A 26,825-nucleotide genomic window follows, 5' to 3' on the forward strand; every position below is an offset into this window, starting at 1 on the left:
TATTGCTTACCAAATAGATAACATTCCATTTAAATACTTGGGCAAGTACGCTGATAACAGACTCTTCTTTGACCACAAGCTCTCTGTTGTGGTTAGAAAATCCATCTACCTTGTACAGCTTATCCTTTGTGGTGTCTGCTCAAGGTCCGAAGAAGTCACAATCCTACTTTATTCATCTATTATTAAGCCTATAACTGAATATAATCCACTTTTCAGCATGTACCTCACCAAGCACCTAAGCCAGCTTGAGAAACCTCAGTGTTCCTTCACCAAAAAGATCTCAGGTCTCAGTACACTTACCTACTCTGATAGACTAAAAGCTCTGTTGCTTTACTCAGTATCATATAAACTCCTGGGGGATAATCTCTTATCTTACTGTGCTATGAATGACCCAGCACTCTTTGAATTCCTTCTCCTAAATAGAGCAAGTAAAGACCCAGTCTAAGAGATCTTAACCTACCCTATCATATCAGAAGGAGCATATAGCAGGAAAGTTATGTAACCTAATGTATACCTCGTTTCTGGAATAGATTCTCCTTACCTATCAAGCAGAGTACTTCCCAAGCAACTTTAAAACCAGTCTGAATGACTGGATGGTGATCACAACATTTCATCAGGAATATGTGGAGAAAGTCCACTTAATTGGTGGTGGGGGGGGGCACTGCTAGTTTCCCACTTGGTGATGTGGTTGAGCTTCTTGATGGTCTGTTTTGGCCATGAGCTTAATAAAAATCTGTGAGTGTGCTGATACAACTTACAGTTTGTTTGAGTGTAGTTAAAATGGTTTACTATCATAATTTCGAATGAAACTCGGTCAACTGCACTATGTTCGAACATGGAAAGTCGAACACGGCAATGTCAAACTTCAAAAGCAAGCCTAGGAATGGGTTTTAACATGGGTCGAGATATGGGCGAGGTTTGTAGTTCAGCAATAGCAGTGAACCCCTATCTCGACCCATGTTAAAACCCATTCCTAGGTTTGCTTTTGAAGTTCGACATTGCCGTGTTCAACTTTCCGTGTTCGAACATAGTGCAGTTGACCGAGTTTCATTCAAAATTATGATAGTAAACCGTTAAAATATACATAAGTCACATTAATTACCTTTTAGGTTTGAGCCAAGAATAACGCTTTAGGATGTACAAACTTTTTTTTTCATTTAAATCCACCAAATGTCAGCGCTGGGACACTGCCTTTACAAAGTTTTTAAATCAGTCTTACCAAGCAGCCTTTTATTATTTAGTAGTAACATGCATGCAAAATTTTGACATTAACAAATAGGGTCTTTGTAGACCCTGGTGCTTTTTGCTTAGTGCTGGACGTGAACACTTAACAATTATGTTTTTAGTAACAATGTTTTAGAAAAATACAAGCCACCTGGCCTGGCAGACACTTATTTTTTTACTTTGTAAATTTTAGTACCAGTAACATTTTATTTCCCAACATTTTTGTAGCTATCCATTTTAACCTGGGAAGGCCAGAGTTCACATGAAACAACATATTTTTCACATTGTGTAGTTTTTTTTTCTTTATGGCACCAAAATGTTAGAGTGCAGTTAAAATATACATAAATAACATTAATTACCTTTTAGTTTTGAGTCAAGAATAACTCTTTAGGATGTGCAAACATTTTCTGTTTTATTTAAATCCAACAAATGTCAGCACTAGGAGACTGTCTTTACAAAGTTTTCAAATCAGTCTCACTAAGCAGCAAAAATACACAGTTTTTATTTAATTTCTTATTAGTTACATGCATGTAGAATTCTGATATTAACAAATGGGGTCTCTGCAGACCCTCATGCTTTTTGCTTAGTGCTGCATGTTAACATTTAACAATCATGTTTTTAGTAACAATAACGTTTTAGAAAAGCACAAGCCACCTGGCCTGGCAACCACTTTTGTTTTTTGACCTTGTAAATTTTAGTACCAGTAACATTTTATCTCCTCATCATTTCTTTTAACTACCCATTTTAGCCTGGGAAGTCCAGAGCTCACATAAAACAAAATATTTTTCACATTGTGTACTTTTCTCCCTTTCTGGGCATTTCAGACTTTGTAGACCATAGTACATCCCTTAAACCCTTTAGCATTTTTTTTTCCTTTAGTCATCTGTTAATACACTTTGCAGCTTAATATTATAATGCCATTATAAAACACTTAGAATTACAATAAGTATCTAAGGTTTGCATAACTATACATCTATATTAGATATTATTTATAAGATAAATATTAAACAATTTATTTGTGAAGAAACTGTAAGCTAATATGCATCTTGTGAAGAAAAATCATGAGAAATACATTTTTCTAACACGGTGGACCATTATTGCATCCAGGAATGGTTCTGTGCCCTGCATCCACTGCTTATAGGGATCCACTCTGGGACCATCCATGTCCTTGAATATGATAAATCAGATAATTAGAGAATGAATGAATGAATGAATGAATGAATGAATGAATGAATGAATGCTCAGACCTCAGTTACCTAGATGCTGTTTCAGCCAACATAGTCCTTTTGTGAGCAACAATCCCCACACTAATGTAATGAATGCCAATGTTGCCTTATCAAAAGGAAGCAAACTCTCTGTCTGATGGATTCAACTCAAATTAGTATGTAATGTGCTTCACTGAAATGTAACTCACTAAACTACAGTAATGGAAATCTGAGCAGCCAAAATGGGGGGCAGCCAAAGCTACACATTCGAATGCAAACATGCTCTCTTCAGGTACGGCCCTCATCATCTCCCACAAGCACTAACACATTAACCCTCACAAACACAAATACACACAGATACACACACACACACACACACACACACACACACACACACACACACACACACACACACACACACACACACACACACACACACACACACACACACACACACAAAGTGTCTGAATCAAATCATGGTCATGGAAAGCTGAAATAAAAGCAAAATGTTAACATTTAGTTTAGTATGAGATCTGTAAAGATGATCTTCTGTTCACATTTAGTTTGGTACAAGATCTATTAAGACAATCACACTCACTAGCTGACACATTTCCATCTCTTTACCTTAAATGCTCCCAGACTACTCTCCTGATATACGTGCCGCCATCTGTTTTTAGTAAGTGCAAGCACCAACTTATAAGTGCAAGCACTGACCTATTCAAGTTCTTGTTTGACCATTTAAGAAGCATCAAACTGTTTTCTCAGCACTGAAATTACATGTGTGCGTATAAATGATGTTGCTACATTTTTTGCACAATGCAAATATGTGCGTGGATGTGTGTGTTTGTGTTTTATTCTGTCTGCAATCGATATGGTGTCTTTATAAAATGAAAACAGTAGGAGATACCAAACCACAGCTGATAAAATCATCAAATACTTTGATCCAGGTAAAAAGGTGAGCACTTTCGCAGCCAAAGCTGCTTCATCAGGCAATGCAATATATCATTATTATGAATGGTTGGAGCTCACTTAAATAAAGGGGAAGTTATGTATTGCATTGTCTGATGAAAGTGCTCACCTTTTTACCTGGATTAAAGTATTTGATGATTTTTTCGGCTGTGGTCTGGCATCTCCTACTCTTTTCATTTTTTGCACCTACTTTATTAGGAGACCAGTTTACCTACTCCACTATATTTTTTGTTGCATTGTCTTTATAAAATGTTTACTAAGTTCATGCAATTTGAGGCCTAGTTCCCTAAAAAATAGGACCTGCAGAATTCCAACATTCTGACTCTATAAGTTGCATGGGACAACAGACATTACAAGTGAAAAAAGAAGGAATGCCACAAAATAATAGCTTTTACCCTTCCTACAATGTTCAGGAAAACTTGAAAAAGGGAATCTTCCCTGCGTACAAAATGCAGAACTGTTCGTTGCAGAGGTGTGAGTTTCTAAGGCATCGTTCCTGGAATGAATACTTTGGATAAGTAGAATGCTCAGCTTTAAGCAGTTACAAGGTCAGAAATGTGACAGCTGTGATTCTCAGCTAAATGTTCTCCAATAAATACAAGTCCTCTAAACTCAGTTTTTCTTATGAAATACAAGTCCTCTAAACTCAGTTTTTCCTTATTATGTCCTTCATATCCACTATGACTTGTGAGTGACATATTTTTCTTTTTTCCTTCTTTTCTCAGCTGGATGGTTGCATTGTTTTCAATAACAAATGAAAGATAAAATGACTGTTTAACATACATACGCACATGAAGCATGCAGTATAAAATGTTGGGCAGCTAAAACAAGATGACCATGGCGTGGACATGCCATGTGCTGAAAGGATTGCAGTGTGAATATCTCACATATGCTGTATTTAATGAAATACATTACATCAACAACATCTAGCTGGAGTGGAATTACAGTTTAAAACAGAGACCAGGCACACTAAATCCCATGGATATGCATTCAGACAAAAGACCGGGATCAAACTAGCAAATCAGTGGCATTCTGAATGGGATTACTAAAATAGTGCAGTCATGTTACTGTGTTTAGAATCAAAAGACAAATTAAGCCCAATGTAGGAGGCTGTTACTGTGTTGAACTCTAGCCCTGTCAAAGAGCAGTTGTTTTTTCTGCTGTTGTAGAGTAAAACCCTGTCAGTCTTTCTCTGATTAATTTCATGAGAAATTACTATACCAAAAGCTTGGTGGATTCATTTGGGTCAACTACTGCCTGAATATCTTATCTACTTGTAATGTTGCAAACCAAGAAATACTTGTAAGATGATTCACGTTGTTATGGGACCTTGTTTATGAATACTCGGTGATATTTATATCTTGCTCTACCTGGAAAAAAATAATGTTTGCAGCTAAACTCCATTTCTGGGTCAAGAATCACTAGAAAATATAAGTAAATATATGTTTTTGTATTAGATGTGCCCACAGTGAATTATTCTTTTGGTGGCATGTATAGCCTTGTACTAGTTTTGTCCCCACTGAATTACTGATTAAGGCTTTGTATTATACAAGCCCATGAAGAAATGCTCCTTAAGTGGGATATATTTCCTGTATTAGATGTACTAACATATGAAATGACTATAAGAACAATGCATGTCTGCATTAGATGTGCCTGTACTGAATAACTCTTTTAAGTGGCATAGCTAGCTGTTGATTAACCTTTAAAAAAAGCAATAAAAAGTGATGGGCAAGGGAATGTTGTCTATCATAAATAATTTAAAAAGAAAAGCATTGTTTAAGCACAATCTCAGGAAGCTAAAATGCTGTTTCAGTTTAGAAAAGACAGCTGCATTCCCTCCAGGAATCTGTAACATTAAGACACGTTCAAAAATGACTCATGAGAGATGCCTCAGAATATATTAAAAATCTGATTTATAAAGGCCCCATGTCCACACATGTCAAACAGATTATAGTATTGCATAAGCAAAGGTGAACAGAAAATACTGCACAGTTATGTAAAATATTCTGTTGCTCTTTTTGCATTATGTTGAAACATAATTTCATTGTTTTCACGTAAGCCAGGAAAGATAAGCAAGTAAAAAAGAAAACAAAGTCCACACTTATACTAGCACATGAATCCTAGGAGTTTTCTGATACCCAGCTCTGTGTAAGGTACAAAGTTTTACACAATGCAAACCTAGATGTTATATTAATGTTTGTGTGCTTATGAGTGGATACAACAAGGTTTAGCAGATTATAGATGTCCTATATCACTGCTGCAATATGCATTAAAGAAAGTATGTTCTGCCCTGGGCAGCCTGTTGCTCGACCAGTATAAATAAGCTTAAAAGAGATCTTGTTTGCTCCATTCGGCATATTTATGCTCCCCACACTGAACACAGGGCATGAAAGGGAAGTACAGATGCGACAACCTAGAACTTCTTTTGTTGCCAGTTTGAACACCGTTTTTGCCAGTTGGTCTGAATGCTTTGTCTCTAAGGAAACCATCTCCTCCTGGATATCTAAGTCCATTTCCTGTTTTTATTCTTTTCATGGCAAGTCCCTGCTTGTGTTCATGCTCATTTTGCTAGGGATGTTGCCTCTTCTGGTGCCTTCTTCAAGGGGTTGGACACCAAGTCCATCCTTGAAAATGCTACTTGGTCTTCAGTGCATACCTTTACTAAGCATTATAAGTTGATTATGGTTTCTAGGGCCAGAGCAGGTTTTGCTGAAACCATTTTATGTAGTTTTGTTGAGGGCTCTTCTCAGCCTTCTACCTCACATTCACTTTCTTGAGCCTTTTTACTCTCTCTTCTTTAATGAATAATGCAACACTCATATAGAAGTACACTTGTTTTAAATCTTACCATAACAGTAGATGTCCTTCTCTTCACTGTTGCAGTACCTGCTCCCTCCTTCCAGTCCCCTCTTGTTTATTCTGTATTTTTTTCCCTCTGGATGTGCATGGACTCCTTTGTCCTATGGCAACTGTTCTCTTCTGGGGGAATTATTTCTAGGTAGTTGCATCCATACATCCCTTTCACATCCTATGTTCACTTTGGGGAGTATAACTATGGAGTGGGAGGTTGGCATAATAGTTAAGGTGTTTGCCTTACAATCACACGGTGCTGGGTTTGATTCTCACATGGGGTAACTGGCTAGGCTTAAAATGGCCCACAGGGGCAGTTAGCCTAGTACTATGAACCTGAACTATAAACATATGACAAAAACAAGATCTCTTTTAAGCTTATTTATACTGGCCGAGTGATGGGCTGCCCAGGGCTCCTCATCACTTCTTTAATGACTACTGCAACAGTGAAAAGAAGGGCACCTACTGTTATGGTAAGATTTTACACAACTGTACTTTCTTGGGAAATCATGATAAAGCAATAGAAAGGACACCTGAGTACAGCTGAGTGAGGTCTGATGGTTCATTAAATATGAACTCTAACACAGAGTATTCCTGCCTCAGTGAAGACAGAAGCAAGGCAGGTGGATGTATAATATTGATGGGGTTTGGAAAAAGGATAATGTTGACAATAATGATAATAACATATATCATAGGAATACAGCAATCCCACATCACTCAACTATGGAAAATCTCTTACATTATTCCCCTTCATAAGAGTGGGAAGTCTTATTATTTCTCTATCACCCCATAGCCATTCTGTCTCCTTTATCAAAGATACTTGAGAAATGCATACACTCTCAGGTCATGCATTTCCTAGACTCTAACAATCTCTTCTACTCTACACAACACGGTTTCCACCCACACCACAGCACAACCTCAGCCCTTCTCTCTTTCACAAACCTGGTTAACCAACATAGAAATAACAACAGATTTGTATCTGCTATATTCCTGGACCTCTCCAAAGCATTTGACATGGTTTCCCACTCCATTTTAATAGATAATCTTACCTCTCTATCCTTTGCCCCTAACACTTTTGCATGGTTTAAAAACTATCTATCAGACCGAAGCTGTCCAGTGACAAGGAGTTATATCATCTTTACTCCCAACTACCATTGGTGTACCTCAGGTTTCCATACTCGGTCCACTTCTCTTTTCTATCTTTACCAATAATCTACATACCTCTACCCTACAGGCTTCACTCATACAGTATGCAGATGATTCTATCCTAATCTGCTCCACCCCAAATCTCACCACTCTACAGCATCTCGCCCAGGAATCTTTTACCTCAGTAGAAAGGTGGATCACAGATATTTGGCATCTTAAATCCCAACAAAACAAAACTACTTCTATTTACCCCAAACAAATGAAAAACCACTCCAGTCTCCTCTATCTCCTCCAATACTGGAACTGCCATTTTACCCTTTCTCCACACCAAGCTGCTTGGCATTGAAATAGATAACAGCCTATACTTTGACATCCATATTTCTCAAACTATTAAAAAGGTACACAAAAAAATGTGGTCCCTATACAGACAAAAAGACTTTCTATCAGATCAAGCTCAGGTCATCCTAGCTCAAACCCACCTTCTTTCCACACTCATGTATGCAGCACCTATTCTCACCTATGTAAGAAAATCTGACCTGGAGAAACTTGAGTCGTGTTATAACAAAATTGCCAAGTTTGCAAAAAAATCCCTCTTTAGAACACACCATTGTACAGCTCTTAGACAACTTCAGTGGCTTGAGCTCCCACAGTTATTAACCTACCACCAACTAGTCATAGCTTATAACAACCTAAAATATCCTGAAAAAACTTCAGCCCTTAGGAAACTACTGACTATCTACATTCCAAATCGACCACTCCACTCTGCCAACAAATCACTTCTCTCTATTTCCACAGCCAACAACACAGCAGGTAAAGCTCTATTTTCTCACAGTATAGCAAAAAGTTGGAATAATCTCCCTCCCTCGGTGACTTCTGCACCTAATACCAAACAATTCAAAAACTCCCTTAAGGCTCATCTGATTAGCTCTTGGCTATGTCCATGTGTTACTTAATTCTAGTGTATGCTACCACCATCTTTCTCTCTTGTCTCCAATTATCAGACCCTCTGTAAAAATGGAAGTACCAAATGGTATCCCTTGACATTTGGAAATGTTGTGATCTCTGTCTGTATATTTTGATGACTAACTTAATGTTCACTTGTATATATTGCCGATATGATCTTTCTTTGTGTACTGTTCTATTATGCACAAAATACTGCTCAACAACAAAGTCTTTACCTTACATTATGTATTATTACCGTGTGTTGTTTTAATTAAAAGGAGCTTTTCTACCCGGGCCTCTGCTGTAAATGGACCTCATCCAGTCTGACCATCCCGGTTAACAAATGTAAAATAAATAAAAAAAAAATAAATAAATCTATGAAAAGGACTAATATGTGTGCTAGTAAAAGAGAATTTGGGGATGTGGAAGCTGTATACTATAAGGACAGCTTTATGTTAAATGTCGTACCTAACATTAGTAAGGTTAGAACTGGCTCACTAGGCCAAGTAAGCTACTAAAATTTATTAGACAGCCTTCCTACTTTCTCCAGGCATAACCACTGGCTCTTGGTCCTGTTGTCCATCAGCAATTTGGCTGCTCTAAATGTTAGTTGACCTATCAGACACAGGTAATTAATCATTTATACATGCTAATCCTTTATTCTAGATGATGTAATTGCTTTAGGAATGTTTTTATAGTTTAATTCATCTGGAATGTATGTTATTCATTTTTGTCATGTTAATTATTCACTTGGACAACCTCTTTGCTGACTGTTGCTCCCATGAAAGTAGGTCTGTGGAAGTGTAAATTAACAGATTAAAATGCTTACCTGGAATTTTTTAATCAATAAATGGTAGCAGTTTTGCTACATCTCCATGTTACAGAGAGGGTAGTTTCCACAGGAATAAAAGCTCTGGATATTGACAATACTGTTATCCTGCTTAGAAAATAAATGAAAATGAACTTAATACCAATAACAGTATAGTTGTCAGACCAACAGTTTGGATCTGGAACTAATGAACTAGGATGAGTGGACTCTTGACACAGTGTGCTGTTACTCAGATTAAATTTAGGAAGGACAGTCACTGAAGAATTCTGTAGTTGGCTTTGACAAGTTCTTAGGGTTCTAAAAGTATGAATGTGGTTAGAGTAGTAATGTAAGGGCTGTACTGTGCTGTCTGCCTGTATAATCAGGGACCAGGGATATATGATTTACATAGACATGAAGTGTACATGCTGGGAACTGTAGAATGACTACCAAACATCTCACCGTTGTTTTCATACCCATTTATATGAAATCATTGTTTGCGGAGATTAAGTATTATTGCAATCAGTCTGAGTGCTTTGTTAGTACTTCATGACTTGGTGCACGTGATAGGACTGCATGTGTGTGCGTTCGGTGTTTTTAAACATAAACAAAAGTTACATCAGATAAAAATAACAGCAATGATAGTTTTACAACAATATAGCTGCGGATAGGGGCCACAATCATTCCTAGCCACATATCATTTTCAGATAAAATGCACCAATATTTGTCCTGGTACTTTTGAATGCCCTGCATATCATTATCGTATGTACTGGTGACTCTTAAGACCTCAGTCTCATATTTATTAGGTATTATTTTTGTGCGGACTTTAATTCTGTACTACCACTCAAGAAATCCAAAGTAACCAGCCTGCATGCTCTTTTTACTGCCACCTTTGAAGGCAGGCATAGCTGGATTATGCCATAACACTCCCTGTTGTGGCTTTAAGGTGATGATACAGTATATTACAGGAATATATTCTTAGAATTAATTCTATAAAATCTACACAAATTTGGAAATCTGATAGTATAGTTAGACTGCCCTTTTAGTATGCCTGAATATAATAACCATGCAACAAAGACTTAAAATCTGTGGAACATAAAGCAGTTTGCATCACAAAATTCCAAACCTAAATCAGGTAGTACAAAAGTACATAAACACCAGGCATCCATTATCAAAAACAAAGCACCAGTCATGACATCAGGTTCTCCAATATTGCAAATAATGCACTTAAAATATATATACTGGGGCTATATGAAGGGTTCATATAATCAGTCTCTACAAGAAATTATTCCTCACATGTGGGCTCTATAAATCTTTATGGTTTCAAATATTTCTACAAAGCTATGTTATAAAAGGTGTAACATCTCATAAATCTGAGACTCGTAGAAATGTTTCATAAATGTTTCATACAAAATATTATCTAAAATTATCTCTTTACCCCTTTATCTGCTTTCCTATTTATTTCATCACCCCATTAATGTTTCAAGAGCCTTTCTTTGTAGAATTATGCATGTCTGTGGCCATAAATATACTTAGTTTCTTTTCCCTTTTTGTCTCTCAGTCATAAGATTTAATTAGCAGTGAAAACTGATTTCTATTAGCCTACTAGAAACACTGAATTTTGTATCATGTTTAAAATAAATTTTAAACTCAGTTGTAATGTATGCAGGTGTAGCTCAAAAACAGTTTTATCATCATTCACAAATATTGTAGCCACATATGAAAAAGAAAGCTTTAAAACCTCCAATATCTTAACATTGATTTACTAATACTGTAACAATATACCATGTAGGACTGAGGAAGCAGCTTCGCATCACAGAGCATCCTTTGCGATATAGGCAAATATGAAGTGAAATTGCTGAAGTTAATAAAGAAGTTCCCATTTTTTCAGCTATACAGTCCTGTTTTTAAACAGATTGAGATAAGCACCACTATTTGCTGTATATACTGTATAAACAGAACATTTCTAAATGACTCATAGGTTTATAGGTGCTTACTAGGCTAATTTCCACAAGGGCTTTTTTAAGCCTAGCCATGCATAAGAAATCTCTGACAAGTTCTCTTACCCCTGATAACTGTAGGCACAGGCTTAAGAGATAAAATATTCACAGGCTGCCTGTGTCCACTAGAGACGTAGGTGAAAAACTGGGGTGAATTTCCTGTTGCCCTTCCAATTGTCCAAGTTACACTTGAAATGGGTTATGGAGGAAAACTTTCCAGCAACATGAACACATAACATCTTTCTATAAAACAGTTAAGAGCACTGGGCAGCCTTCAGTGAGACTAGATGGCTGAAGTCACAGCCAAAGACATCCACCATTGTTTAATGTGAAAATAATAATTTCTGATGCCAAAAAGACATCATGAAAAAAAGGATTGCTTGGCAGAGCCTATAATATTCAAATACTGACCTTAACAGCTACCTAAACTTCCCAAGTTGTTGTTTCGCATCAGAACTTGATGAGACAAAGGATTTGAATTTCGTACTCCCGAGTGCCAACCTGTATGCAGAGTTATCGCATTGGTTTTGTTTCATACAGCATTAGATATTTACTGTAGTTTGCTAAAGTCTGTCTTTTTACTGTGTGTGACCAACAAGAAGCGTCATAGTCATCCACATTGTGATGCAAACTGCTTTATGTTCCACAGATTTTAAATCTTTGTTACATGATTATTATATTCAGATGCCTTTCTTATCATCTAAAGCAGTGCTTCTCAAAGGCTGAGACCAGCTTTCCTGGAGAAACCTTAGCCTGTTTCAGGGAAAGCTTAAGCAAGTCTGAACGTACCATTCACTTAAAATGTGAGCTATCTAGTAATATTTATCATGGGTTAGGCTAAATGTAGAAAGATGGTACACCATGAACATGGATATATATATATATATATATATATATATATATATATATATATATATATATATATATATATATATATATATATATATCCGGTAAGAGATGTGTGTGTGTGTGTGTGTGTGTGTGTGTGTGAGTGACTGTGCGCGCGCATGTGTGTGTGTGTGTGTGTGTGTGTGTGTGTGTGTGTGTGTGTGTGTGTGTGAGTGAGTGTGCGTGCGCATGTGCATGTGTGTGTGTGTGTGTGTGTGTGTGTGTGTGTGTGTGAGTGTGCGTGCGCATGTGCATGTGTGTATAGAGGGATGATGGAGTGGGCTCAGTTTTCTTCTCCTTAATGCAGTATATCATTTTATATGGAAAGCCCCACAGTACCTTTCTGATACTGACTTTCTGGTCTTTGTAGAGAGAGGAAGAGAAAGGGAGGATTAGTGCATGACGGCCTAAGAACTGATGGTATAAAACTTATTTATCATAGTTGCATTTTGAAATGTTGGTCTTAAGAAGTATGACAAATGTCATTTAATTCCTGTACTCCTGGAATATATGACTGACACCTATATTCTTCATGTAAGCATAAATTGCTAAATCTATTTACATTCACAATCATTTTACATTAGTAAATATAGAATTATTATACCAAGACAGCCTACTTGGGCAGCAACATCCTGCAAGCATTACACATCTTTATCTATTTGTAGAATTTAAATGTTTTTATATTTCCTTATATAAAAACATAGTCAGCTTTTCCACATCGAGATATATAAACAGTGAATCTATGTTCCAGAATTCACTTATACTTGAGCCCCATGGCTTTAATTAATTTTCACAAAAAATTTGTTTTAATTTATACGTTTTTGAGATTACTTACCAGCAATCACAATATTCTTAACTAACAGAAGAGTATCTATTTTTACTGCTGCTGCTTGGAAAAGGGTACAGGTGTTCATAAAGAAAAGACAAACCTCAGACAATTATAAATGTTTTTCTATGGCTCAGATTTTTTTTAATAACTACAATAGTATTTATTGGCCGAAGTAATTTTCTTAGTCGTAGTTAAAACCTTTGGTTCCCGATAACTTATTCTGTTGTTTTTTAGATGTACTTTTAATCACTTCTGCAATGCTATGGATGTTAATATCAGAACCTTTTTACTTTTATTAATCTAAATTTCATAATTCCTCAGTTTTATTTACCTTGGAAGCTAGAGGTTGTAGGCAATCACTTATATTAGTTACACCCAGTGCAAATCCCCTCATTAGCACGATAGTGATTTCTTATGAAAATGAGGGGAATGAAGGGGTTCATCTGTTCATCTAGTAAATTTGTTCCTTTCAATCATAGCATATGTTTAGCCTTGGTTTAGTCCCAATTTAAATATCAGAAACATTAGCAAGTTCAATTCATTTTACATTATAGTTTCCAGATTGCATTTTGATGTTGAAAATAATTAATGAAATTCCAAAAGCAGCCAAGAAAATTATTTATTTTGGCATAAGATTGCTCAGTGTAAACAAAGAATGTAAGAGTTTCATTATAATTTCCATAAGAAGCTAACAGGTGATCTAGAGATACAATTTGCATAACCTGGTCAGATAAATCAGGAAGTGAGAAGCAGAGATTCCCCAAACTCTGCCCGGTCTTGACTGTGTGGTGAACTTATTGTGCTCTCTGAGAATATGATATTTTACATGTTGTGCATGAAGCAAGTTTTATAGTGGTTTAAGCAGAGAATATGAAGTACTTTCTAAGGGGTTCACATAAATGATCTTTAGTAAAACCATAACAATTATATTCTTTTAAATTATGTTTCTTTCCAGATCATTATTGTAATCATATATCATTATACACTACATCACTTAAAAAAGTAGGCATGTTGTACTGTGCTTACAGTTTGTGTTTCTCTGAAATTATTCAGCCTTTAATGTAAAGACTGGAATCAAATGCTAAGTAAAGAACTGTCTGCACCCACTAATCTTGCCTTTAAGGCTTTGTTTTCACCTTTCAAAGACCCTAAACTTAGACAATGTGATTGTATAAAGTTATCACATGCAAGTCCAATCTTGTGCCGTGTTTAAAGGTGATCATGTTTTAGAAATATTACAAGTATTATGGTGCGCAGACATGATGCGACCACCCTCCCCTCCAGATTATGTAGTAAAAGCAGAGTCCTAAGATACCAGAAATGAGTTAATAGCAAAAATGTGTGCATATTTTTTAAAAATTGTATTTAGTTTGTAACATTCCATCTAGTTCAGTAATCCACTGGTATAGTACAGTGAAAGGCTTAGATACACATATTTTATCTGATTTGTGAAATTTAATGGCTAACATTATAGCAAAATATGTTCACAGCTGGTTACAAATTTGTAGCACATTTCTAAAGAGCACTGTGTAAATGGGTGACACTGCCCTTTTCAAACCAATATGGTGCTTGTTTATTCCTCAGCAGTTTTTTACAAAGTTACAATCATGTTAACAGTCTGTTTTCTGACAATCAGTTTCTTCTAGTTGATTTAACACTAGGTGAAGATAGACAATGGATGTTAAATACAAAGGCCACAGAGGCTTTAGCAGACTTCATTAAGCTATCCGTAAACACTGCAAGGAACGGTATCAATGATTAGTTCAGACTAAAAACATTTCACTTTTCCTATTATTGTCGTTTGACAGCTCAATGGGATTAATTTGTCTAGAGTGAATAATTTGTGGAAGTGCTTAGAGCCAGAAGGCAATAAAAGTTTCTATTTTTGCTTAACGTTTGAGTATAATTAATGCTAATATTCATTTTTCCTTGCTCTGTTTTCATCACAGATAATACTGGAATTTTCTTGTATGGCTACACCCATGGCTGGCTGTCAGCAACGAGTGCAGAATAAATAAGGCTGTTTCAAAATCATCAGAAGTAGAACAGATCTCATGCATTAAGGGAGGGGATTCATTTCTTTGGGTTATTGACAAGCTATGAAATAATTGTAAAAACCTGGAAAACTAGTATTTAGTGTAGTATGAAAATATTTATATAGTAATGATTTGTATGTAGAGGATTTTAGTTCTATGCCAATATTAATGATGGTAATATACTCCTCATTTGAGAGTCAAATTACTAGTTCATGATTAATTTCCTTCAACAGTAGGAAGGCTTTCATGTGCATGTTATATATTGTGAATGTCATCATTATTTTCATATTGACCATAATATTGTTTCAATCTAAGCTTATTAGGTATAATAAGGTATTTTTAAGAAATGTGTATGATCAAAGGATAACCAAGTTTCGACATCCAGAAACGTAAGTTCTCATTACTCTTGTGTTGGTATATGCCATTAAAATGGTAAGTTATCTTAGACTGGAACATAGTCTCAGTGGTGCAACAGGTAGCACACCTGCCTTTGGAGCAGAAGGCTGTAGGTTCTGTTCTCACAGCAGGTAGGTCAATTACTGATACTGAAGTACAGCATAAAGGGGATGCTACACTCCTGAGTGTGTGTTGACCTTCAGATGGGACTTTAAACCATGGTCCCATCTGCCTGATTTGGTGGTAGCTCAGGCAAATGTAGATGATCCCATGACATTTGTTGGAAAGAGCTGGGGAAGTTACTAAATGCCCTGGCCAAATTTCCTGTATAATATAAATACCCCTTGGGTCTCTCCTGAAAAGAGGCTACTATAATAGTGGGACTAACCTTGTCATAAGAAGATAAAAATAAAGGTGGCATGTAGCTTCTTATCATGAGCTTCAGGTCCATACATCATCCTCTTCTTCAGACTGTTGTATGTCTGGTACATTATTAATGTTGGAAATCTCTGTAAATCCATACTATGTTTTCAAAATGTTAACACTGTCTCCATAAGACTTTTCATCCTCACAGCATTCTTATCCATTTTTCATTGGTAGTAGATTTTGGACACTGCACACAAATTAACTTTGCATTCCTCCATCATAATGTAAATTTTTAGAATCAAAATACTGGGTTTTATACAGAACTACTAAACCTGGTTTTGCCATATATACTGAGTATTAAAGCTGCCTGCTGGGTGATGCTCTGAAACTGATGTGGAAAGATTACAACTTGGATCCCAGAACTATCAAAAGAGGAGGTGCAGGGAATCCCATTCTTGTCCCCTTTTCTGATAATTTTTGTACATGTATTGCAGTGAATTTGTACAAAATACTGGACATGTAGCCTCAGAGAATTCAGTACAAGTAAACTCATTCTGCAAACTTAGTGTGTGTTTGTGTGCATGTGGGTGTATATATGAATGCATGTGCATGTTTCTGTATGTGTGTATGCATTTGTGGTGCATGTATATTAATATAGCCTCATTCTTCTGTGTGTGTGTGTGTGTGTGTGTGTGTGTGTGTGTGTGTGTGTGTGTGTTCTCATGTACAGGGCACTAATATGAGTAAAAGAAGTACAAGAAGTACAAAATAGCAGCATTTTAACATTAGTGAAAAGTTTTTTTCCCTAGTAGAAAATTTATAACAGATCAATGTAAGTAGTAGGATTTTGGTATCAAGTCTTAAAGATGGATCAGCTGCAAAAGCATTATTTTACTGTTTGTTGTATAGCCAGACTCCTGTTTCAGGCAAATATAACTGGCACATGAAAGTAATAAGATTCTAAACCAGAGGTATTTGCAGATGTAGGATAGTGCAAGAAAGTTATCCTTAGTGCAACACTATGATTATGTCTCTGGAATGTAAAGCACTTCAGTTAGATCAACAATAACATGCACAATCCACTTCTTTTTACACTTTCTTCATTTTTTAACTGCTTGCTTTGTAACTAATAATATATCTGTAAATACATGCAGTGAACAAAATGTTGCAAAGCATTAGTACTGTTACAGAAAATGGTTTGGCTATTATCCTGCTCCTAAGTAGAGACACCCAATTAATGCTGTATCACATAAGATGTATAGCAATAATGGAGTCTGGCTGATTGGATGGAGTGCATGATGTTGAATGTGAAATGGTTTGGGTATTATCTTACTCCTAAGTGGAGACACCCTATTAATGCTGTAATGTTGAGCATGTGTAAAGGCATAGGATGTATAGAGATAATGGACTCTAGCTGATTGGATGGAGTGCATAATGATGAATGTGAAAGGGATTTTAACACATGCCTATGTTCTTAGTAGTCTTCAGATACTGGTGTCAGCAAATGTTACTACATGATAAAACAGAAAACTTGAAAAAATATATTAGCTTTGCAATAAGAGAGGGTCTGCAGAATTTAAAAACTTTGCAAACAGTCCATATACATATTAACAAAAGTATGTAGGCAGAGCTTTTCTGCATAACCTTCTATTTCCAAAATGTGCAAACATTACCTCTTGTAATGTGGAACACATGGGAAAATGTGGAACACTTTTTAACAACATTCACTAGGAAGTTCGTAGCATAAATAAAAACTGCTAATGCATGCATACAAGAAGTTTTGTTGATAATTCAGTGTTACTTACCAGAGATATTTGTTAAAAATCCTTATCAATGAGTTTGTGTCCACCCCTTATAATGTGGGACTGAGTGGAGTCTGGACTTTGTAAGACTCAAAACAATCATAATGAGGTACTGCTAAGAAGTATGCTTTTGTTGTACATATATGCAATTACTTTATATGCATCACATGTGCAGATAATAAAATACTTAAAGTTCTTCTGATGGGCACTAGAAACATTTTTAATAGAGAACCAAAACCTCTCAACTCTAACAAAGCCACAACTACTTCAATTAGCCTAATAATGAAACAGAAATTCAGGTAGCTGTCTTACTGTTAGTTTGTGTGGTCCACTGCAATCATCTTTTAGGTATTTCTCCATTTAATTATGCCAAGGTCAGCATTACTAATTTAGATTGCTAATACATAAGTAGGCATTCTACAATTTTAAATGTAGTTCCATTTTCCCCTAGTGTGCTGACCCCATAGAATGTAGTACTGTCTCTTACTCTGCATGAAGCAAGTTGTACTGTTCAGTGGTATATCAGCAAATAGTTAAGATACCCCTACAGTTACTCATGCTGAATGTTAACCTTGCTCAGAATGCTAAATCAGTTTGAAGCTGTACCCAAACAGAAACATTACTGGGAACCAATACAGAATTGGAGGATTAGAAAAAACAAGCAGTTGGAAGCAGTGGGAGCTGTACCCCAAAAATTTCCTGCTCCTGCATGCTGATGATACAAACATGGAACCCACAAAGTGCACGCACACACATGTGCAAGAGCAAAGTATAATAATTTACCTCCTACTAACCTCACATTAAACTTGCTGGTTGCAGTGCACCAGGAGCTATTACTGAAACTGTAATCAACTGATTAATAGTATAGCTAAGTCAATAAAAGTATACATATTTACATGTTTTAGTGATATTATAGTTACTCTGCCTGTTAACTGTCTATTTAAAAAGGAGTTTGGCCACTTTAAATTAGTACATTAAAAATGGATTGGAACATACACTGCTCTATCGCAATGTAGCTGTTTAGCTACAGTCAGATATGGACACAAATCAAAAGACAAAAATTATCAGATATTTTGTTCTACTAAAGCTGTAGAAGCACAGAATGTGATTATTTTATGGGATACTGTTGGTATTGTCCTAATTGTTGTAGGCCTTCACAATGAAGAACCACTCATTGAAAATGTCTGGTTGACTGTACATTTTCATCAAGTGAATATACTAGTGAGAGAGCTAATGGCAGCTTTAGCTTTGCAATCATCAGCAAACTTTGTCAGCCAGAAGTCCTTGACATCAGCTTTGATACCAGTGAGTGAAGTAGATGTGAAAGACTAGTGGTCCTGAAGCAGAACTCTATAGTATACCAGTGGCAATGAGTGTTTTAAATGACTGTGTGCCACCAACCCTGACTGAATGGCCTCTGTTTAATTAGTTTTCAAATTAATTACACAGGGGTTTCATTCAACCGAATGTGTGTTTTTGTAATGCCAGAGTGAGTAGTAGTATCAAAGGCCTTGGTCAGATCCAGGTTGGCAGTTTGCACAGACCTGCCACCACCCAATACTTATGTGATCGTTTCAAAGAAATCCACCAGGTTATGTAGGCATGATCTACTTTTCACAAAGCCAGACTGGTTTGGGGAAAGGTTGTTTAAACTATCAATGTCTTTACTTTCCAAGAATGTGCATTCCATTATTTTACAAATGGTACTAATAAAGGCTAATTGGTCTGTAATTCAAAGCATCAGTTACTGAGCTGTCCTTCTGGAGGGGTATCACAACAGCAATTCCCATACTACATGGGCAGGCTAAACACTGAATAGGTTTGTGAAGGGTCAGTGAGACAGTGTTTCACACTAACAAAGAATCAAGTCATTATGTTGTCTGGACCTTGACCTCCCAGTTTTTTTCCCTAAGACCAACAGTTTTCAGATTTTATTGTTAGTATGAACCCACCATAGGGGCTTCTTGATAAACTTGGTGTTGTATTTGTTGCAGATAGAGACAGAAGCTTCTATGTAGAAATTTAGGTAGGAGTAGAAACAAGTACATGTGGCAACTTTATCTATGAAGTTCAGTTGTTTGCAGAGAACTTCAAATTCATAGGTTCATAGGTTCATAGGTAGGTACTAGGCTATTGGCCCTAGGGCCTATATAAGCCTAGCCAAAAATGTACCCTGGCTTTTGCCACCCAAGAAAATAATTTTCCTTTCCCCCTGTTGAGCAGAGCCACAGAAGTGATCCCTGGGGTGAATTTCCTATTTCCCATCCAATCATCAAGATTTTTCTTGAAGAGTGTTAATGAGGAGCTTTGTTTGACATAGATGGGTAGCTTGTTCCAGAGTATGGGAAGTCTCTGGGACAGGAATCTATCCCTCCAGCATGTTCTGTTTATTGTGGTGACAAGGTTTAGGTCCCTAGAGCATGTGGCTCGGAGGTATTGGGATTTCTTTAAGTGGAGCATGTCCAACAGCTCTGGTTTTGACATAGCTTTGTATGTTAGGCAGAGATCGCCTCTGAGTGGGCAATATGTGACGGAGTAAAGCTGGAGTTTTTTGAGACGGTCTGTGTAGGGCATCTGTTTGAGACCAGTAATCCTCTTAGTGTGGTATTTCTGTGGCCTTTCCAGTTGTTGTAGATGTCTTGTGAGGTACATACCAAAAGGGGCGTTGTACTCTATAATGGGTCTAATGAGTGATGAGTAGAGGGAAACAATGACCTCTTTTTTTCTGGATGAGAAACCTTTTGTGATGAGAGAGCCATGTAGAAGGATTTCATGACCACTATGGCGATGTGATTATCAAAGGAGAGACTACTGTCCACCTGTGTCCCAAGATCTCTTATCACATTTTCGGAATTAAGTAGACTATCAGCTATGTGGTAGTTTGTGGGTACAGAGTTTTTACCAAAGGGGATGACAATATACTTTTTGGCATTGAGCTTCAGGCCATGGCTTTGACACCAGGCATCTGTCTCAGTGAGCCCCTTTTGTAGTTTGTCCACATCATTAGGAGTTTCGATTATGGCTCCTAGTTTGCAGTCATCTGCAAACTTTGTTAGCCAAAGACCTTCTGTGTTAGCCTGTTCTTCAGAGAAGTAGATACCAAACATGAGAGGACCCAGGACTGAACCCTGTGGTACTCCAGTTGTCACTGGTCTGAAGTCAGATTTGGAGTCTGCTACTTTCACAGTTGGGTTCTGTCAGTGAGCCAGTTGGCAACCCATCTTGTGACATAGGGATTTATACCTAGTTTATTGAGCTTATCTATAATTCCAAAGTGGGGGATGGTGTCGAAAGCCTTGGCGAGATCTAGATAAGCTCTGTGAACCACCTTACCCTCATCTATGGCTTTGGTGACTGCTTCAAAGAAGTCAATCAGGTTTAGGAGACATGATCTGCCTTTTACAAATCCTAACTGGGTAGGGTCCAGAGTTTGGAGATTACCAATGTCTTTGTTTATGAGTTCCATGATGATATGTTCCATGGCCTTGCAGACCAGGCTCGTCAGGCTAATGGGGCGGGAGATCCTGGGGTAACTGTCACGGTGCACCATTCATTGGGCACAAAGCCTGAGGTGAGGCTATGATTGAACATGGTACTTAGGTAGGGTGCCAGTTCATTCTGTAGTTCATGTAGAACGCAGCCTGGGATATGGTCAGGTCCCATGGATGCTGTGTTCTTGGCTTTGGGGAGTGTGTTTTTGTACCTGTGCAGCAGTGATTACAAGAACTTTGCATTTTTCTGGTATAGAGATGGTCCCTCTAGGGGGTGAGAGAGGGGTAAGGTTAGCACTGAACCTATCTGCCAGGATGTTGGCAATATCAGTTGGTTCTGTATAATTAGTGCCATTGTGCTGTAACTCAGAGCAAGACCTGAGTGTTGCCATTGAGATTCTTGACATAGCTATCGAATGCTTTGTGGTTATCTTTAGAGTCAGTGGCAATTTTGTTTTCATAACTAGCTTAACTATGAGGGATCTCAACTTCTTACTGAGGTTGACCGGGGAGTTCCTCCAGTTATGGGATTTTACTCTTTTTTGCAACAGTTTCTTTCTTCTGTTGTAGAGTTTGTTTATGGCAGAGGACCACCAGATTGGCTTCCTTTTTTTGGAAGATAGCATCTTGGTTCTATTAGGGATAGCATAATCCATGCACTCGTGTAAGTGCTTATAAATGCATTTGTGTAGGATTCAGCAGTCGTACCTCTATTGTCCGTCTGCATGGGTGTCATGAAGTTTGCCACTTCTGTCTTAAGAAGTGTGAAGTTGGCTTTGGAGAAGTTTTTTACAGTGGTTTCCCTAAGTGGGGGTGGGACAGGATGTGGATTTCTAGGGTGATTAGCTTGTGGTCAGATCTGACCAACGAGGAATTGACCTCTGGTGTGGAACACCGGTTGCCCATGTTGGTAATGACCAGGTCTAGGATATTGCTGCCTCTTGTGAGGGTGTGAATAAGTTGATCCAAAGTGCTGGAATTTATGAATTCCAGAAAATGTTGAGCAAAAGAGTTGGTACATGAGTAGTTTTACCAGTTAATGGTGGGGTAGTTGAAATCGCCCATTATTAGGGTGTTGGGTTGTACCCTAATACTTTCCAGTGTATCAAGAAATGAGGAGTGGGAATCCTGGGGCATGGTGGGGAGACTGTAGCAAGCTGCAATTTGGATTGTGGTCTTGCCCAGAGTTAGTTGCACTTGGATAATCTCGGATGCATTATACTGTGCAACTAGCCTGGAGGTGTGGATATCCTTAATGAATATGGACACTCCTCCACCTTTAGTGCTTCATTCCGGGTTAGGCATAACGGTGGCCGAAAGGTGTGGTATGAATTATAGCCTGGTAATGCAGGGGTGCTCTCTGGACCTTTGAACCTGGTCTCTGTCACTGCACAGATGTCAATGTTCTCCATTTTAAGGAGTGCTTCGAGTGAGTGCATTTTGAGGTTTAGACTTCTAGCATTGAGTAGCATTACCCTCAGATTTTGCTTGCTTGTACCTGTTATGTTGGTGAATTTGTCATTTGAACCTTGCCTAAGAAAGGCACTATAGGGGTGGCAAGAGCCTTAGCCAGTATCCGGAATCCCAAGGGTGACAGGTACAGGCCATCTCTGGCAAAGCATCGTGGTCTGTCGATCATGTCGTCCCAGGCAGATAAATACTGGATCCCCTTAGAATGACACCAGAAACTTAGACAATTGTTGAAGTCATTCATTTTGTCCCTATACTGTGATAACATTCTGGGTGATGGCAGGATGCTACTCAGGGCTAGGGTCATAGCTGTCTGGGCTACAAGATCAGACAGCTCCTCCATGTCTCTTTTCATGTAGTCCAGGGAGGTACATCTCAGGTCATTCACACCAACATGGACAATGACAGTGTCATATTTGTACTTGTTGTGGAGTGACCTGAGTGCATGCATTATGTGGCGGATCCTGGCACCTGACAGGCAGCTGACAGTAACTTTTTCCTTGTTTAGCCTGGTGAGTGGAACATCAGTGTGCCTGACTATAGAATCACCTATGACTAGAGTGTTGGGTGCGTTGTTATGCCTTATGGGCTGTGGTTGAGTGGCACACTGAGTTTATGGGCGTTGGGGGGTGGGGTTTGCTTGCGTTTCTGCTTTGGAGGTCCCTGATGCTTGGGCAGGTTTTTATTGAGAGCCTCCGTGAATGTAGGTGTGTGTTTTGTGTTTCTATGTGTGTGTTTTGGTGGTGTAGGTTTTGAGGGACTATGTGATGACTGTGGTGTGGTGCAGGTTTTTACCTTCTCCTCTTGACTGTCTAGTCCAGTCTTGGGTGAAGAGAGCTTTGCTTCCAGTTTGGCTATATAAGTGCATCTCTCACAGGTTGTAGTGTTGGGTGGTAGGAGGAGAGGGTTGTCTGTTTACATGAGGCAATTGCTGCATTGCTCCAAGATGCCCATATTCACAAGGTAGACAGGAGAAATCATCGGGAGCTGACCCTTAGACATGCCTGGATAGGTGCTTATTTATCAAGTACTAAAAACTGCTTTCCTCTAGACAAGTGAGGAAAGTTGAGTGCTGTAGTAATTTGCAGCTTATTTAGTGCTTACAACGAGTTCTGAACAAGTGCTGAGTTCAAAGAAACAGATCTGAGTGCTGAAACTAGAACACTGGCTAGTTCTAAGAAACAAAATTAAGCTAGAAGGCTTCCCTCCAACACAGAAAGGCTTGGGGGCTCAGAAGCCTACAAACAGTCTAGACCACTTACAGGAAGGGCAGGAAACAAGCTTAATTTTTTTTTCTTTCCCAGATGCTCTCTTTGTACACAGTAGGAGTGCCTGAAATCAGAATATGATCTCACTGCACTCAGTTGAGTGAAGAAATGAGATGGGCCCAAACACAAATTTACAAGAGTTTCAAAGCCACCAAGATTAACACCAAAACAAAAACAGGAATGGTGCGTGGGGAACTAACTGAAAAAACAGAGTCAAAACTTCCAATTCAGTTAATATTCAATGCAACACAAATAAATCAATTAAAATGCTGTATTATTTGAAAAAAGTGCAGATAAAAGGTACTTAAATTCTCTTATATGTCCAGTTGAATACAGCTAGATCTTAGCCGGCCAAAGTTGAGGTTTTAAGCAGAAAATATTCAAAAATGTATCACTTAAATAGGCAGTGACAGGATATCAATGAATGAGACTACCCCCACCTGCAATTACTAACAGGCAATAAAAATCTAACAAGCACTAACTGAAAAAACAGAGTCAACACTTCCAGTTCAGTTAATATTCAATGCAACACAAATAGGTTTTAAGCAGAAAATATTCCAAAATGTACCACTTAAATAGGTAGTGACAAATAATTCAAAGATATTAACTCATGTGACTATATAGAGTACAGAACATGGTGCAAAATGAGTGATTATTTAAGATCACTAGCTAGAAAACACTAAACTGTCTAAGGGCTTCCTTTATTCGGTATCCTCTCAGCTTTTCTGATGTCATTTATGTGTAACTGCTTTTATAAGAATAATCACTTGGGTTTTTGATTTAATGTTGATTATGTCCTCATAGCAGGTTAATACCAAAGTATTTGCAGCACCAAATTATATCTATAATGTCACTAGAAAGCAGTTGATGACCTCATAAAATGAAACCCATTGCCAAATTCAGCTCATTAACTACTCATACTGATTAACATTGCAACCAGCTGAAGTACAGGTTATGTGCATAAACATAGTCATCAAAATGCCTTGCAGCAATCAACTAAACTAAAACATCAACACTACCTAAGACATACAGATGTACACTACACACTCTTATAATGGTGGGAGGATGGGCAAGCTTCCCACACAGCCCATGGGGAGATAAGCAATCCTGCTACCTCAAACTTATATAACCAAATCTAAGATCATGTTTCAATTGGACTAAATGCCTCTTGGGACACAGTCTTGCAAAACTCCCTGACTTCCCTAACACCCACCTGACACGCAATCTGTACCAAGCACTGCTATTGATCACCAGTCATGAACCCCTCCCTATGCCAAGCACTTGAGCACATCTTCAAAATACAAAAAATAGTGAACAACATTTTCCTGACCACTAATACAAATCCCAACCTTGCACAATTTTACCCCTATATGTCATCAAGCACTGAAACACTTACTGCATGAAATGCTCTTACCTTTATGTCCATCAAGCACTTGTCTAATCGCTGTAACAAACAGTCCTAGTCCTATGTACACCAAGCACTTAGCCACACATTCCAACCACAACCAACAAATAACACTCTCACAAATCTTTGCCATACACCACTTGCCACATAAGTCATGATCCCTGTTCCAAAAAGTAATCAGTGATCTTTCCTAGTTTCACCATTCTAAATGAATCTGTGATCTATTCTATATTGTAGTAAAAACCCAAAAGAATAACACTTGCATAACTGGATAAATGACAACCTTATCCTTGAAGAGTAATGAAACATAATCAAGGAATCAAACATGCCTACATTACTCGGCTATACTCATGATAACCAGATAAACTTAGATGCATAGATTCACAGATACTTCAAAGATATTAACTCATGTGACTATATAGATCTTGCCAGTACCTTCCTTCAGGCTGTACCTCCTTTCTCCAGGAAGGCCATGCCAGTCAATTCCAGAGTAAAGTTGTGGATGCCCATCCAGTCATCTAGGTTATATTTATAGAAAATGTTTAGAGAAACATTTTCTATAAACATAACCTAGATGACTGGATGGATATTCAGACTGTGACCCAGCATATATGGGATATGAAAGTAATTAGAGGAGGACCAAGGAAATATAGGATGCTTTTATAGAAAGTAGGATTGCGGCAGGGCTAGCCACTCAGTGGTGTGAAACTTGGCTCTAGATGATTGCCACTGCTGAAATGACACCCCGACCCCATGTGCAAAAATGGGAAAAAGGTTGTAGATAGATGGATGGATATGGAATGTGGGAGGCATCTTAAATTCAATTAAAAGGAAAAGAATTGTGTTAAAACTGGGACATAAAAGAGATGTCAATTTAATAGAGTTGACAAAATGAAAATGAGGCAGCTATTAGAAGAGATAAATTGACAACAGGAGAGGCTAATAACCTAAGAGTTAGGGAAATTCAGAGGCAGATCAGATTGCGGGGATAAGAGGCAGCAATATTATGTTAATAAGAGTTAACCGCATAATTAAAGAGTGTGTACAAGATGAGAAAGGTGTATATACCTGGCCAAGGTGGGAAGGGAGTCTTCAAAAATATATATAACTTTTCTGAGGTGGGAGTGAGAAGAGGTATCGGGCAGGAAAGAAGTACATGTGATGGGGGGGTTTCACTGTGACCCTGGATGAGATAGCAGATAGATAAATGGATGAAACAAGTGCAATAAGCAGAAAAAGAGGATGAGGAAGTTAGGAAAGAACAAGTAGAAACCAAAAAGGTTTATGCTGGAGTCAGTATTAAGGGGAGATGTGTTATTGTAACAACAGCACAAGGCAGTAACATGCTAACAGTTTGAACTGGTTTTTGGCAAAAAATTCCACGAAGGAAGTGTGTGGGGGACAGAGTGATAATAGATAGAAGGATATTAGATCATGCATTGCTTGTTCTGAGGTGCTGGCCTGAGGGGAAAGCTGAAGAACTGAAAATGGGAGAAAAATAAATGGAGACTGAAGGATAAAAAGAGGGAGAAGATAATGTTATTAAAGTAGATAATCAAGGGCAATGACACACAGGATGCGAGGGGTGGTAGGATGGAATAAAGGTGGCAATACTTTTCAAGATAATACAGGAGGCAGGGAAGAAAAAGGAGAAATAATCCAGCAGATTTGAGGGGGTGATGCAGAGATTACAGAGCAGCAGCAGCTAGAACAAGGAGACTGAGGGAGTG

The sequence above is a fragment of the Protopterus annectens genome, chromosome 7.part0, assembly GCF_019279795.1.
Source record: "Protopterus annectens isolate FY-2018-M chromosome 7.part0, PAN1.0, whole genome shotgun sequence".
Taxonomy (NCBI): Eukaryota; Metazoa; Chordata; order Ceratodontiformes; family Protopteridae; genus Protopterus; species Protopterus annectens.